Below are 16,191 nucleotides of genomic sequence, written 5' to 3' on the forward strand. Positions count from 1 at the left end.
TACATTTTCGCATGTATTGTTTTTTTAATTTCTATTTATGTGAAATGATTAGGTTCTGATTTTCATGCACAAAAAATATTTTCTTGTATTAATTGAGATCCCGAGAGCAGTCTCGTTGTTGCATGACTTCGCAAAGGACTGATAAATAAACATCAAGAATCACAGTACTGTTATAAAGTTTTCTCTTTTGGGGTTGGTTTATTCTGAGTTTAGTGTCCCTTACAGCCCCGAGGGTGAGATGTGGACCTAAAGCTTCGTATGGAATGCAAACTTCATGAGCTCAACTTCTACCGGAAATGAAACCTTCTACCGGAAATCAAACCTTCTACCTCGAATCTCCCACACCAAAGGCACGTACGGTAGCAACATAGTCACGAACATGCATTCTCTCTCTCTCTCTCTTTCTCTTTCCTTGAGTCTTTCAACGTTTGAGACGTTGAAAACAGGAATTATTACGAAGTATTAAGGAGGGAACATACGATTCTGTCTTCGGAAAGTTCTTCTAAAGTCAACATAGTATATGTACTTGCATGACTTCCTAATTATAATATTGTGATTTTGTTATATATATATATATATATATATATATATATATATATATTTGGTCTAGGAATTAATTCGTGCGGTTGGTACGCACACATTGAAGCTGTAGTACAAACACAAAATACATAAATACCTTAAGAAAAATATTGTCCATCGCTAGCCACCACTTTCGCCAATCTGTCAGGCAATGTACGGATTCCGTGGCGAAAGAAGTCCTCATCCTTGGAAGCGATCCAGTCAGAGACCCATGTTTCGATATCTTCTGAAGAAGTAAACCGCTGTCCAATCAAATCGTTGTTCATACAATCGAACAAGTAGTAGTCCGAAGGAGCAACGTCTGGTGAATACGGCGGGTGGGGTAAAACTTCCCATCCGACATTTTCTAAATAGGTTTTGACCGGTTTTGCGACATGTGGGCGAGCGTTATCATGTTGAACAATAAGTTTATCATGTCTGTTCTCCCATTCTGGTCGTGTTCTGGCCAGAGCTTGCTTCAAACGCATTAATTGTCGTCGATAACGTTCTCCATTCATAGTTTCGCCCGGTTGCAGCAGCTCATAGTAAACCACACCTTTCATATCCCACCATATGCACAGCATAACCTTTGCACAGTGAATATCTCGTTTTGGTTGTGATGGACCTGGTTCACCTGGTTTCACCCAGGCCTTTTTTCGTTTAGGGTTCTCGTAATGGATCCACTTCTCATCACCCGTAATAATTCGATGCAGAAACCCCTTTCTGCTCTGTCGTTGAAGCAGCAATTCGCAAATGGTTTTTCGTCTTTCAACGTCTCTGTCTTTCAATTCATGTGGAACCCAATGTGACATCTTTTGAATCATTCCCATGGCTTTCAAGCGTTTGGAGACTGTTGTTTGATCAACGCCTAATGCTGCTGCAAGTTGTTCCTGCGTTTGACACGAATCCTGCTCGAGCAATGCTGTCAATTCTTCGTCTTGAAATTTTTTTGGCTGTCCAGCTCGCTCTTGGTCTGCCAAGCCGAAATCACCACTTCTAAACCGTGCAAACCACTTCTGACACGTTCGCTCAGCTAGAGCATGGTCACCATACACTTCCACCAAAATACGATGACTTTCAGTCGCACTTTTCTGCATGTTAAAGTAATGCAGCAGGACACCCCGCAAAAACACTTTATCAGGCACAAATTGCGCCATGTTCACTTAACTACAAACTGGTGTTGTTGACGCTTTAATCCACTGCCCTATACTACGAACGATACGCGATGACAGGGGTTTGCAACACATGTGTGGATACACGGAACTGTGGGACGCTCCGTTCGTTGGGCCATCTCTTGTCCACCCGCACGAATTAATTCCTAGACCAAATATATATATATATATATATATATATATATATATATATATATATATATATATATATATATATATATGTGTGTGTGTGTGTGTGTGTGTGTGTGTATTATTAGCGTTTGTTCTTGACCCCCTGCGAAAGTTACTGGCGACGCCAATGGACACACAAGAATCTTCATAGACGTATTCTTTGTTTCACCCTAGGAAGAATATAAAACGGAAGTACGTCAAACGCGTCAAACCAGTGTAGCCAGTAGCAAAAAGTGCACCTTTCTGTCAGAAAGGATGAAAGACTATTGTCCCTTTATACATGTGCATATAGTCTCATACAACAAGGTTACAGACCCTACAGTTGCCTCTATTCGCAGAATATGAGGGAAGTGAACAACACAAGTGACTTTATGTAGTTATTTATAACATATCTTTACTTAAATAACTTAATAGTGTTTGTAATCGAATTTTATATATGGCCAAACGACAAAGCAGAATGAAAAGATTTTCGGTTTATATTAGACTCCAATAACAAGTGAGATGTTATCATATCACATTAATTATAATAATGTACCAAAGAGGAGTGGGGGGGAGTCTCATCAGCCTCTCAACTTAGAAAGCTGAAATTTGACATTTTTAAACAATAAGCAGACAGTCTAGCAATTTTAGCGTTTTTGACAATTCCCTTCAGATTCTAGACCCTTCTAACATTCATTTTTTTTTTTTTTTTTTTTTTTACACATTCCTGGATAGAAAAGGAATCCAATTCTATCTTCAAATCCAATTCCATCGCTCAGTATCATATATTTATTGCTTCAATTTTTTTAAAAAAAGTTTTGCTGATTTATTTGTTTCCTTTCAAAATACGAAGTAAACACATGCTCATGTCTGGTTTTGTAAAGCACATTATTTCATTGTTTCGGAGTTTGGATCAAGACAATCAACAAGATGGACATGCTTAATCCTTCTCCTCTGGGCGCCGCAGTTCCTTCCGCGAAATAATTAAGCGCGTAAGTTTTTTTTTTTTTTTTTATTTATTGATACGTATAATAGTATAGGAAAATTAGTTCGATGTGCGGAAAAATAGTATAACAAGCTGAAAATTGGTGGATGTGTTCTTTGGATACCCCTGATTAACATACTCAAAATCCCAAAAAATCCCACCTGGGCAACATGCCGCCATCTTGGAAAATGGCCGCCATTGAATTTTTTTTTTACTTAGGTTCCTTTTGAAGGCCATAACATCGGACACAAGAGAGATATTGATGTGCGGTTTGCGCGAGGTTATCGCAGACACTCCAGACTATTCACTGAAAACAACATTTAAACCTTTAATTGGAAATCTATGTAAACAAAGTATATAAAAATTACAACTGCGAAAATTTTTCGATACATATTTTCAATACAACTCGATTTTCGCTCTTTTCCGTAGGTGTTATCAAAAAAAGTAATGAAGCAAATGTTGTAGAGCACACAAAAATACACAAGAATATACTCTAGTTTTGTCCAAAAACTCAAGTCTGAATGGTTTAATAGAGCGCGCAGTAAACGCGGCACCATGTGTAGTGCAGTATTTTTTTCTCCGGTTATGTGCCTTTTTCATTTATATGAAAAGCAATCAAAATATTTGCACTTGAAAGTACAAAACTATATCTTCACAAATTCGTTAGTTTCTTACGTACGAGAAAACTAAGTATGTGAGTATATTTATTTTCCCAAATATGGAAAAGAAAATTTGATAAGCTAGGTTCTTTAATAGTGCATACCTGGCAACGCGTAAATTTGGCAACAGCGTTAACACATGTTAGCGTTGTTGTATCTACAACGGTTCGAAGTTTTTGTTCGTAACTCTGTCTTTATATGCAGTTTCGACAGCGTTAAAAAAAAAAAAAAAAAAAAAAACTTGACTAGTGAACAGTGTTTGGTGGGATCAGTGGTTTTGGCTTGAAAATGAGTACCAAACTGTGCTAATTTTCGTGTTGAATAGGGTTTACAATGGGTATGATGGAGAGTGTTGTATGTGTGATATGCAAAGACCCGATATCCGAAAATGAGGCTGTGATCGTGACTAGAGGGTTAGAAGCTATTCGCTTCATAAGCTTAATTCGAGGAGATGACTTGCATAAGAGTTTAGTGGACAAAGAAAAAGTGACAGTGCATAATAAATGTAGGAAAGACTACACACATCGAATTAAGAAAGTTACAGATAAGGGACAAGATTTTAGCATAAACCTACGTAAAAGTGTCGATGCGTTTGATTTCAGGGCACACTGCTTGCTGTGTGGAAAACCAACCCAGTTTGCCGAATCGAGAAAACATCCCGAACGTTTTCCCACAGTTAGTTGTGTTACTACATTGCCATTTAAAGAAACTATCATTGCACAGGCAAAAAGAAGAAATGACGAATGGGGAAGCGAAGTTCTTCTACGGGTCTGCTCTGTGATTGACCTTGTTGCAGTTGAAGCTAAGTATCACCGAAAATGTTTTTCTACGTTTGCAGCGAAAAATCAAAATCGTTCATCTGTGGGTTATCACAGCAGGGGGCCTGAGTTGGAAAAGGATACAGCGTTTGCAAAACTGTGTGAATTCATGGAAAATGATGATGAGTGCCAATATCGTTTAGCCGATCTTCATCGGGTAATGAGTGAGTTGTCTCCTGGTGTAGAACTGTACAGTGAAAGGCGCCTTAAAGAAAGACTGCAGCAACATTTTGGCCCAAGAGTAATTTTCACACACATCAAAAGCAAATCGGGTATCGTAGTGTGATTTAGAAGTGTAGTGAACCGTGTACTAACGGACGAATGGTTTAAAAGAGTGGAAATCAATCTTTCGAATGAAAAGAAGAGAGTAATGCAAATGGCAGCAGAGATTATCCATCCATATCCATCAGGATACATATACATATCCAGTGAGATACATATCCATCAGCTGAAGACATTCGAAAAGGGGGTGCTGACATGGTTCCAGAAAATTTAAAACTGCTTTTGGAAACAGTAACAAAGAAGAAACATTACTGCAAATCACAAACACTGACCATAGCCCATGCAATTATATCAGCAGTAGGGCCAAGATCATTCGTGTCACCAATTCAATTGGGTGTATCAGTTTATTTGCATAGAAGGTTTCGGTGCCGCTCAATTATCGACCTTTTCCATGCCATGGGATTGTGTTCATCTTACAGTGAAGCGATTAAGTATGAATCTTGAGTAACGGAACATGCCCCGACATTAATAGACGACAGAGCTTTCGTTCAGTATCTGTTCGATAACATAGATCACAACGTTAGCAGTGTTGACGGATATGGTAATTTTCATGTAATGGGTGAAATCGATATAACTCGATATAAGTGCTACGTCAGGACTGTTGCTAAACAGAAAATAGGTGCAACATTCGATTTAGCAACCCTTCCTCCAACATCAGCAGCAGCGAAACAACATTGCTTAAGAGTGTATCATCAGGTTCAGGAATGGCGTGGTGTGTCCCTTCCTCCAGTCGAATGGGGCTGGAAGAAAAACAGTAATGGTGAGTTAATACCTGTTCCTAGCACTCAACCTCCAGCTCCAGATATGCTGATGAACCTTGTAAGCTGCAATTGCCACGTAGGGTGTGAAAAATATTGTGGTTGTCGGAAAGATGGACTTCGATGCTCACCATTTTGCAGCAACTGTGCAATTGAGGGATGTACAAATCAAGAGGATACTGCAGATTCAATGATCTATGAAGAAGAACATGAAGACCTGACCGATAACGAAATGCCGAACCTGATATCAACCGCAAGCAAGCGACGTGGATGCTCTAAATCCGTAGGTGCCTTCAAAAGAAAATGCTCGAAGTAAAATATATGGAAGTATTGCCCATCTGGAAGTTGTTTTGTTACATTCTTGTGCAGCAACTAACTAAGGCTAAGCAAGTGACACTGCGTTTACTGCGCCCTCTATTAAACCATTCAGACTTGAGTTTTTGGACAAAACTAGGATATATTGTGTATTTTTGTGTGCTCTACAACATTTGCTTCATTACTTTTTTTGATAACACGGACGGAAAAGAGCGAAAATCGAGTTGTATTGAAAATATGTATCGAAAAATTTTCGCAGTTGTAATTTTTATATACTTTGTTTACATAGATTTCCAATTAAAGGTTTAAATGTTGTTTTCAGTGAATAGTCAGGAGTGTCTGCGATAACCTCGCGCAAACCGCACATCAATATATCTTTTGTGTCCGATGTTATGGCCTTCAAAAGGAACCTAAGTAAAAAAATTTTCAATGGCGGCCATTTTCCAAGATGGCGGCATGTTGCCCAGGTGGGATTTTTTGGGATTTTGAGTATGTTAATCAGGGGTATCCAAAGAACACATCCACCAATTTTCAGCTTGTTATACTATTTTTCCGCACTTTGCCCAATTTGGGCCTAATTTTCCTATATTATAAATGAAGGTTGAGAGGGAGGAGACCATTAAACCAGCTATCACTAATAGCTGCGTTACAGAATATATTGCTTTGTGAATACATCCCCTTCTATTTTGAACATCCCCCTAAGTACAAATATTGATTCCCTTTCTAGTGGGAGGTCGCGCTTTTAGTACATTACGAGTTGGTAGTGGGTTGATATATAAAAATAATCGGGAACGATTGATATCAGTGTCGAATTCATAGTTTAGGAGTCACTGAGATGAATAGTAACTTTCTCGAAGCTGTTCAAGTCTAAACTTAGCCCCATCCACATGGTGGTGATGAAAATTAAAATGTTCAAACTCATTAAGATTAGTGTAGAATTCATAGTTTTTGGGGTCGCTAGATGAATAGTGACAATCTCCAATCTGTCCAAATAGTGTTACTCACGAGACGAGAAATAAGGTTTTCTCCCCTCGTCTCGCTTATGGAAGACTTACTTCTCGTCTCAATTATCGAAGGATTAGTTCTCATCTCATCTCAAAATTTATTCGGACTGTTTTGTAAATTTATTTATGCCCGGATATTTCTTAATTTCATCCACAATTTATGAGATCCCCTCCTCATCACGAGAGGTTTACGAAAGGTGTAGTATAACAAAAAAAATAAACTATGTTAATTTTTGTAGCAGTAGTGTGGCCAGGGAGGATCCGGGCCTATACACCCCTAAAAGTTTTTTTTTTTTTTTTAATTCCTGCATTATTATTTTTGTCAAAGCTATAGGTAGCCAATTTTAAAACTGTCAAAGTTAAAAGCCTATGCTATTCTTATTTTCAGTACATTGTATTCTTTATGTATTTTATTGTTATTTATGATGTAAAACCTGTTTAAATGTGCTTGCCTTTTCTCTATTGAAAGTATTTAAGCAAAACTAAATTTGCTTGAACAAGTCATTGAAGCGGTGGGGGAATATAAATTTGTAAAAAAAAAAAAAAAAAAAAAAAAAAAAAAAAAAAAGAAGCCTAAAACAACTTTTACGGGGGAGGGTTCCGGACCACCCACTGTCCTGTCTGGTATTCCATACTACTGGTGCGAAAAGAAATAACGGTTTTGCGGTTTTTAAAAGAACCGACAGAGATTTTTCAAAAACCGGGAAGATTATAAAACAGTTCCGATTTTCAGAGAAAATTGTTTCGAATTTAAAAACTGTTGCGTTTGTGACTGGAGCCAATTTTTAATAGAAAACCGAACCGTTTTTTTAGTAGAAAAACGAGATGGTTTAAAACCAAAAACGGTTTTGGTGAATTCGGTTAGTGACAGAATTTAAAATGTTTTTGAACATTGTGGTATAAACAAATTAAACTTCAGAGTTGACTTGCGCGGCAGTTTATAATTGTTCGTGTGTTCAGAATAGCTGGTAAGTTCATCTATTATATTAATATAAGTGCTTGCAGCCCTAACTGTAGCCGACATCAACAGCAGAAGCATGACACAAGTAAGATTGTCAGATTTACTCACTCAAATATTAGTTTATCGACAAACTTTTTTAAATGGAGCTACTTTTGCAGTAGATACACAAAGAAAGTAAGACAGACTGTTAGAATAACAATAGAGGTATGCAAACTCATTCTTTATCAGTTAAACCTCTTACGATAAGGTAAGTTTGGCAACATGAGCTCAGTTGTTGCCACGTCGGCGGAAGCGGGATGACAGTTTTCATTCATTGTGTTCTGTGATAGTTCAGTGAATTTTGTTGTGCGCGTTTCTTGTTTTGTTTTATTTTATTTTATTGTTATAGTTATTCCGTGTGTTATCTGTGTTATTATTAGTGCTGTTAGTAGCCAGTAGCGTAGCCAGGATGTGTGTTTGGGGGGGGGGCCAAGTGCTGTTATAAGTACACATAGAAAAATTACAAACAAAAAAAATATATAAACATAAAAATATATAAAAAATTACGAACATAAAAGTACCAAAGTACATTGTCGGACCTCTTTGGGGGGCCGGCCCCCCTGGGCCCCCCCTTCCCTACGCCACTGTTAGTAGCTAATTTTGTGTTTAACTGCTGTAGTGGTATTTTTGGAGACGGTCGCTGAAAATTCCCACGTTGTTATAAGAAGCAGAGAAAGAAGAGAAACCTCTTTCTACTGGTGAAAAAATCATGTTATTAAACATTTATTCATATTTTCGAAAACAGACAGTGAAGCTGGAGAGAGGATTTGTGCTTAGGCGTCAAGGCATCTCCGGAAAGGGGGGAGTAATAGTGTGATTCATACCATGACAGAGGGGGTAAATTCCTGGGACTGACCTCGTTTTTCACGGCACAAAAACAGGTGATTAACACGGAGAATTTGAGCAGCAGAATATGAACATTTCCAAGAAACACTCCTTCCGAATGTAGCACCAAATTCCGTGATTGTTACAGATAATGACCGCAGACACTCAATAAAAGAAGAAAAAATCCCTACGAAATCATGTTCCAAAAAAGAAATTGTAGAGTGGTTAAAAAATTAAAGTGTTGAATGTGATTCAAGCTCCAAAAATTTGGATCAATAGAAATGTTAAATAAAGTTGCTTCCAACATAGAAGTCTCCTACAGAATAGACCGCATTGCAAAGGGAGCCGAACATTAAGTTCTTCGTCTCCCCCTTATCAATGCGAACTCCCTCCCACTGAACCTGTGTGGAGTAAAGATTTGGGTGCTTCTTGCCTCCAGGAATAGATTACGTAAGTTAAGTAATTACAATTCCTCTTCTATTATTATTATTATTATTATTATTATTATTATTATTATTATTATTATTATTATTATTATTATTATTATTATTATTATTATTGAGTCGATTACCGCTGCGCAGTTTGGTTTGTGTTCTTTTCTTATTTTCCCAAATCGGCTTCCTCCTACTCATAGTAAGTGGCAACGTTGCGCTTGTTGAACGTCATTTCCGTTTTATAATCTTCCTAGGGTGGGACAGAGAATAGATTCATGTAAAGGATGAAGAAGAAAAATTGTACAGAAACAATTCATACATTTTCGATATATACACAATGCTAGTTTAATGAATTAAATTGTTATTATTTATTGCATTATTCTCTAGATTTTCCTGTATTTCTCCCTCTACAGCTGTTAAGCAGCTTGGTATCTCCCTATCCTGCTTCTCACGTCAATGGAAACATCTATGACAATGCAACTCTATCTTGACCCTTTCAGAATCTGATTGGTTATTGTTTGTGTAGCCCATAGAACACAAATATCAGCAAAGAACAGGAAGAAGCACATATACATATCTTTCTCTTAGCTGTCGCCTTTGTTCTAGTGACTTAAGTTTAATTCCCAATGGAATATGTGACATATACTCTATTGGAAAATGGTTTGGATCTCATGTTAAACTACATCTTCATCTTTCTAAAGCTTTGGAGCTCAAAGAGCTGTAAAATTCAACAAAACAAATATTTTTGAGCTGTGGTTGATACACCAAAATCTTTAAACAGTGTATATTTCCAGTCTGTGAATATTTTTCCCCATGGAGAGATGAATTTCATAGAGTAAGTGTGTGTATAGAATGTTTTAACTGAGCTAATAAACAGAAACAGGGCCAAAGGGACCTGAGAGTACAAGGGGGAGGGTAGTTCGACTATAGCGCTCCTAGCTAAAGGATTTGGACAGAATTGCCCTGGAAATGACTGTTGTAACCTTTCCACTCCTTGGAGCATCTATAGCTTACTCCCAGCAAAACAAATTACTTTTCCGCATAAGTAAATAAACTTTTCAAGAAACAAAAGTGTGGTCTAATGGGTACAGCCAAAGGGTTGAGCAGCGAGATGTTTCGTAAATTGTTTAACTAATAGTTCTACTGCGAAAAGTAAAAGTTACTCCCTGAATCTATCTTTATGACCATTCGAATAGCTTATAGAGCGGAGAAAGTTATTCCTCTCAGGGATGAAAACTTTTCTCTCCAGGGGAATGATTTTTTGTCAAGCGGGAAATCTCTGGCATCCACCTCGTCAATTCGCAAACTGTATATTACAATTTGACATTTTTGTACATGTTTCTCTTTCTCGCACATTGTTGCATCAATCAGGGCAAATCTATGTATCTTCAGTACCTTTAACAACCTTATAACGATAAAATATAACTGGTTCTTTTTGTATTAAATTTGAGCCATTAAATAATATACACTCCGTCCTTTTATTGATTCCATTTATTTATATTATATTTCTGGTTGCCCCTGACAACCTGCTATCCAAAATCTTATTATTTTAGAACATTTGAATATCTTTATGTATTAACAATCATATTATTTAAAACATTTCTTTCTCTTCTTCTGATAGTAAAATCAGCCAGCCTAGTACATATTTAGAAAATCTTATTGCCCAAAATTACAAATATACAATGTACTGTTGTATATTATGGCGCCCGACGGACTTTTCTTTTTATTCATTAACTTCATAAAAAGAAAAAGAATTCTGAACCGTCTACATATACATGTTAATCATTCGAGTTTTCGAATGCACCTCGTATGCTTGAAAATTACAATTCATATGTTTGTACATACATATATATTATATTTAATTTTATAACAATATTATTATCATATTTATTATCATATTTATTTTAAACTTTATCATCATCTTCATTTATTTATACATTTCAACGACGATAAGGCACATTCGAAATTTGATTTACAAGTTGTTTGACTTTTAAGTCCTTTTTCGGGTCCATTAAATGCTTGTTACAAGATAATAATTATTTACTTAGGCTTCATGAAGAAGTAACAAATCTTTAAAAAATAATATGATTGATTGAATGCCATAGGGCAGGTAGTATAGAGTTAGAAATTCACTTTTATAGGCTTTACATGAAGAAAACTAATTTATTACAACAATATATAACAAAGTGCATATAAGATAAACCATTACCAAAAGAGCTTATTAAATGAATGATATTTACAAGATAATTGAAGGGTTCACATTCTCGTCTTACATGTCAGGACTGTCTATGTGTATTTTTCACCAGAGTCACTAACAGAGCTCTATGCGAGCGTACTTACAGTGTCTTTACGTCCATTGCCATCAGTAACAGAACTACTCCTTCCCAATGTCACTTTTCTACGAAGCAAGAGTGGTAACTAGGAGGTTGATAGATTATCTGCACACCTAGACTGAATTGTCTACGGTTTTTATAATACTTTCATTTCACGGAACTGGAATTGTTTTTGTTTTCACTTTTCTAAATTCGTCCGCGTTACCTACAAACGTGCTGTTAGTTCTATTTAAAAATGTTTTCACTCTGCTATATTGTTCTAGAAACTTAGAGTTGATCCGTTAACTGTGTACTTCTATATTATTATTTTTAAACCTCAAAATGAGGAATGTCTTAATCCTCGGCTCAAAAAAATGTCTGTCATCTGTTCTTATGAACTAGTGACTTTTAAACCTCAAAATAAAACACTAAAGGGTGTGAACACATGGGATGAAAAAAAAACACTGACATGCGAAGAAGGTCCATGTGAAAATGCAGAAGGCTGCAAACTGGAATGCCGTGGAGAAGTGCTGGTTGAATATCGTACCGGAGCACTAGGAGCAGGGCTGGCTGCGTCGCTCTGAAGCTAGAAGTCTCTGGAGACAGGGCTGTTTGGATCTCTCAGGAACAGGAAATCTCTGGAGACATTGCTGGCTGCATTTCTCAGGAACAGGGCTGTTTGCATCTCTCAGGAACAGGAATTCTCTGGAGGCATGCTGGCTGCATTTCTCAAGAACAGGGCTGTTTGCATCTCTCAGGAACAGGAAATCTCTGGAGACATTTCTGGCTGCATTTCTCAGGAACAGGGCTGTTTGCATCTCTCAGGAACAGGAAATCTCTGGAGACATTGCTGGCTGCATTTCTCAAGAACAGGGCTGTTTGCATCTCTCAGGAACAGGAAATCTCTGGAGACATTGCTGGCTGCATCCCTCTGGGTTCTGGAAATGGCTGTCCCAGGGCGGGTGGAGCACGGGTCCAGGAAATAGGACGTGAATGAAAGGAACTCAAAAAAAGGACGTGGATCAAAAAAATGAAAGTACGCCTGTGTACGAGTTTCTCTGTTAGGTTTGTAGGCAAGGCTTCTTATATTCAAATTTCAGTATATGAAAAGAAGAAAAAATGGAAAGAAAGGTGAAAAAATAATGATAAGACATGTCTGATACCAGGCATGCATCACAAAATTACTGTTGACAAAGGTCACGGGTGAAAAAAAATGTAATCGGCGACAGACAGAAAATAGTGCAAGACGTTTGTAGGAGGCAATAATTATTGCAAGTATTGGAGCTAATCGGGAGTCGAAGGCAGGAATTTGTGGAACGAGGGACAACACAATAAACTGCAAGGAGGAAAAGGGATGGAAGTAGGAGTGAATTATTATTATTATTATTATTATTATTATATTATTATTATTATTATTATTATTATGGTAGTCCCTATAATCTGGTGTAGTTCTTTTGTTGTGGTCCTCAACAGAAACAAAATATTTTGGTAGAAGAGTAACGGTATGGAGAGGCGGTTTTGTCCACTAGCATAAGTAGGTCATACTGCATCATAGAGAATTCAGGGTAAATGACCTGTGCGAAAGTGTTTTCTTGGTGATTTGTACCGTAATTTTGTGCGAGTAGAAGGAAGGTTCAAGGGTGAAAGTTTAATGTGTATGTGAGTAGGACATAAACAGGATGTTATTATGACCGTCTAGAAGAAGAAATTTGGTACGTATTACCTAGAAATTCTCTTTTTATTTTTATTTATTTATTTTGTTGTTGTTGTTGTGGAAATAAAGTAAACACCTAAGTTTAAAGATAAACAGTATGTTACGCTGAATTAGTGAGTGATCAGATGTATCGAAGGCAAAGGGGTCGTAGGAAAGGAAAGGACATAGTGGCGGAATAGTATTTCGTGGGGGTGGGTCACGACGTAACCGTATATTTGAATCGAAAGAAACGGATTTTAGTCGCTTTGTATTAAGATGCTATGAAAATGGTAAAGGGTGGGTGTGTCTATTCTGATATAAACAATGTCTATTGAGCGTGAGTTATAGGAAGTATTCAACAGATTTCGTTCATGTATCCTTAGAGCGCTCAAGTTTTTGAACAGAACCAGCTGTTCAAGATTAAGATACAGGAAGGAAATACGTGAATATAAACAAGTACTTTTCCTTGCATGCTTAGGAAAAGGTGTGTTGAGAACATTCAGTGTCGCTATTGTTTAAGTGGCGTGTTACGTACGTGAAGGGAAGGAAGGGGAAAAGGGATAAGAGGTTAAGGTGGTATGTCGGGCAGTGAACCAATGCCTCAATATGAAATCAGGATTTGGGAGGTGAGATATGAATGCATTGTATGGCCGAAAATGATTGCACGGGAGAAAGATTTGTGTGAAGTGTGTTGCCTACCTAACAGGGAATTTGAAAATAAAGTTCCTTTTGAAATATGAGTCATGGCAGAACGAGAGACAAAGTCGGAAGTTTTGCCAGCTTAAACTTTAATTAGGTGATTTCAAAAAACGCTTATATTTCATTTCGAACTCTGAATTAGGTGTTGTTGGTGGTACGTAATGTTTCAAACGAGTCTTTCCTATAAGGGTGGGTTTACCCTCTATGTCAACGAGGACTTCGTTTGGAGAAACAGTTGATATGAGCCTATAAGGTCCTTTATAAATTCTGGACAGTGGTTTACAAGTACCAGGCTGAGAAGATGTGTCCAAAATCATAACTTGAGAGTCCGGTAGGAACTCTGTGGGCGGTTTGCTTGATTCGACTTTTTTCTTGAAGTCAAGAAATGCTTGATGCTTCCTATATTCAACTAAATCCCTCATGTCTTTTAGTGCCAAAAGGCGGTCCTGTAAATCTAGATGTTCTTTCTCAACATGCAGCAAGTTATCTATGGGTAGGCGAGGAGGTACTCCATATAACAATTCATGAGATGAGACACCTAAAGATGTTAATGGAGTCTTGTTAAGTGCGGAAGTGGCGTGAGGCAAATATTTTGGCCAGAGTTTTTGGTTAGATTGGCACAGAAATTTAAGACTAGTTTGCAATGTGCCCAAACGTTGTTCAACTTTTCCTAGTGTGAAATGCTGATATGGTAATCCATACTTAACTGTAATGTTGAGTGATTTGAGAAAGCTCAGGGATAAAGTGGAAGTGTGGCTTGACTGACGGTCAGTATAAATACAGGAAGGAACACCAAAGGGAATGATTATTTGATTAGTAATGAAGGAAATGAAATTGTCAGTATTTGGGGTAGTGATGGGTTGTGTAATGGTAAAGCCTGTGCAATGTTCGGTTGCGGCATAGAAATATTGGTATTTCTCTGGGTCACTGGCTATGAATTTCCCTGCTAAGTCCAAGCTATAAACCGAAAATAGGGGAGCTTGGGGAAAACGTTGTATGTTGGGGTTGTTGGGCAAATAATTGCGTTTGAAAATTGCACACTGTTTGCAAGATTTGAGTTCACTCGCTAACCAAGATTTCAAGCGTGGTACGTAATATTTATAACGTATCATCCAGTAAAGTTTGTTAAAGCCTACATGAGTAAGTTCACCGTGGTATTCTTGAAATAAAGCAGGTTTTAGCGCGTCCGGAATACAGACAAGCAAACGGGTTTGCGGGGCACGATACATTTTTCTGTACAAGATGTTGTTCTTAAGAACGTACTGTTTCGTGAGACGTTGAAAGGCCGGGTCTGATTCATTTTTGGTATTTAGAGTCGTAATAATTTTGCCAAAAAAACGGTCCTGAAGCTGGAGATTTGGTAGGTCAGTGTTGTCACCTATTGTAGTTAGAACAGTAGGAGGAGTGTCCTCCAAGGATGGGTGGGTCTGGTCAGTATCAGTGGTGTTGGAAAAGAGGACGGCATCGGGAGTGTCATCCTGTTCTAAGGCAATGGCGTCTGGTGAGACGTCCAGAGGAAAACGGCTAAGTAGGTCGGCGACTGCGTTAGACTGACTTTTTACGTGTTTGATTGTAAAAGTGAAAGTGTTGATATAAGTGATCCACCGGAGAATTTTTGCGTTTGGGATAACAGTTTTCCTAATAGCGAGAAGGGAAATGTTATCAGTGATCAAAGTAAAATGTTTTCCCAGAAGGTATTTTTCTAATTTCTTAAGCGAAAAGAAAATTGCATATAATTCCTGATGAAAAATCGGGAGTGGGTTGACAGTTTTTGGATGCCTGGAAGAAACATAACAGACGGGCTGAATGACATTAGAGCTAAGGTCTTTTTGTAACAATACGGCGCCAACGCCTAGGGCTGAGGAATCGCACATTAAAATATGTTCTGTGTTCTTTGTTGAGTACAAAGCAAGCACTGGTGGGGAAGTGAGGAGGTGCTTCATCTGGTCGAAGGCACGGTCTCTTTCAGGTGTCCATATCAATTTGCGATTTCCATTCGAAATAGCTTCATAAAGTGGGGCTAATATGAGAGAAATGTGGTGGAAAAATTTCCTAAAGTAATTAGCCGAAGCCAACCAACTTTTTAACCCTTTGATGGTGGTTGGTTTGGGTGCATTGGCGAGGGCAGCGGTTTTCTCGGGATCAGGTTTGACTGTATGATTTTCCACAATATGACCTAAGCATTTAATCCGTCTAGCGCCAAATACTGATTTGTTGATATTGAACAGCAAAGAATGTTTTGCAGCTGTATGAAAAAATGCGCGTAAAACTGTCATCATGTGATCAAAAGAATCAGCATGAACATACATGTCATCTACGAACGAAATGATGTTATTGGTATATAAGTCCCGAAAGATAGTTTGCAGTACCTGTTGTAATAAAATAGATGAATTTTTGAAACCCTGTGGAATTGAAGTGAGTTGCATATGATTGAAGGGCAAAGAGAGGCCCTTTAAACTAAAGGCTGTTGCAGGGCGATCATCAGGATGAAGGGATAACTGATGAAAAGAGGAATGGAGATCGAAAC

This window comes from Thermobia domestica, chromosome 9, assembly GCF_964235325.1.
Source record: "Thermobia domestica chromosome 9, izTheDome1.hap1.1, whole genome shotgun sequence".
NCBI lineage: Eukaryota > Metazoa > Arthropoda > Insecta > Zygentoma > Lepismatidae > Thermobia > Thermobia domestica.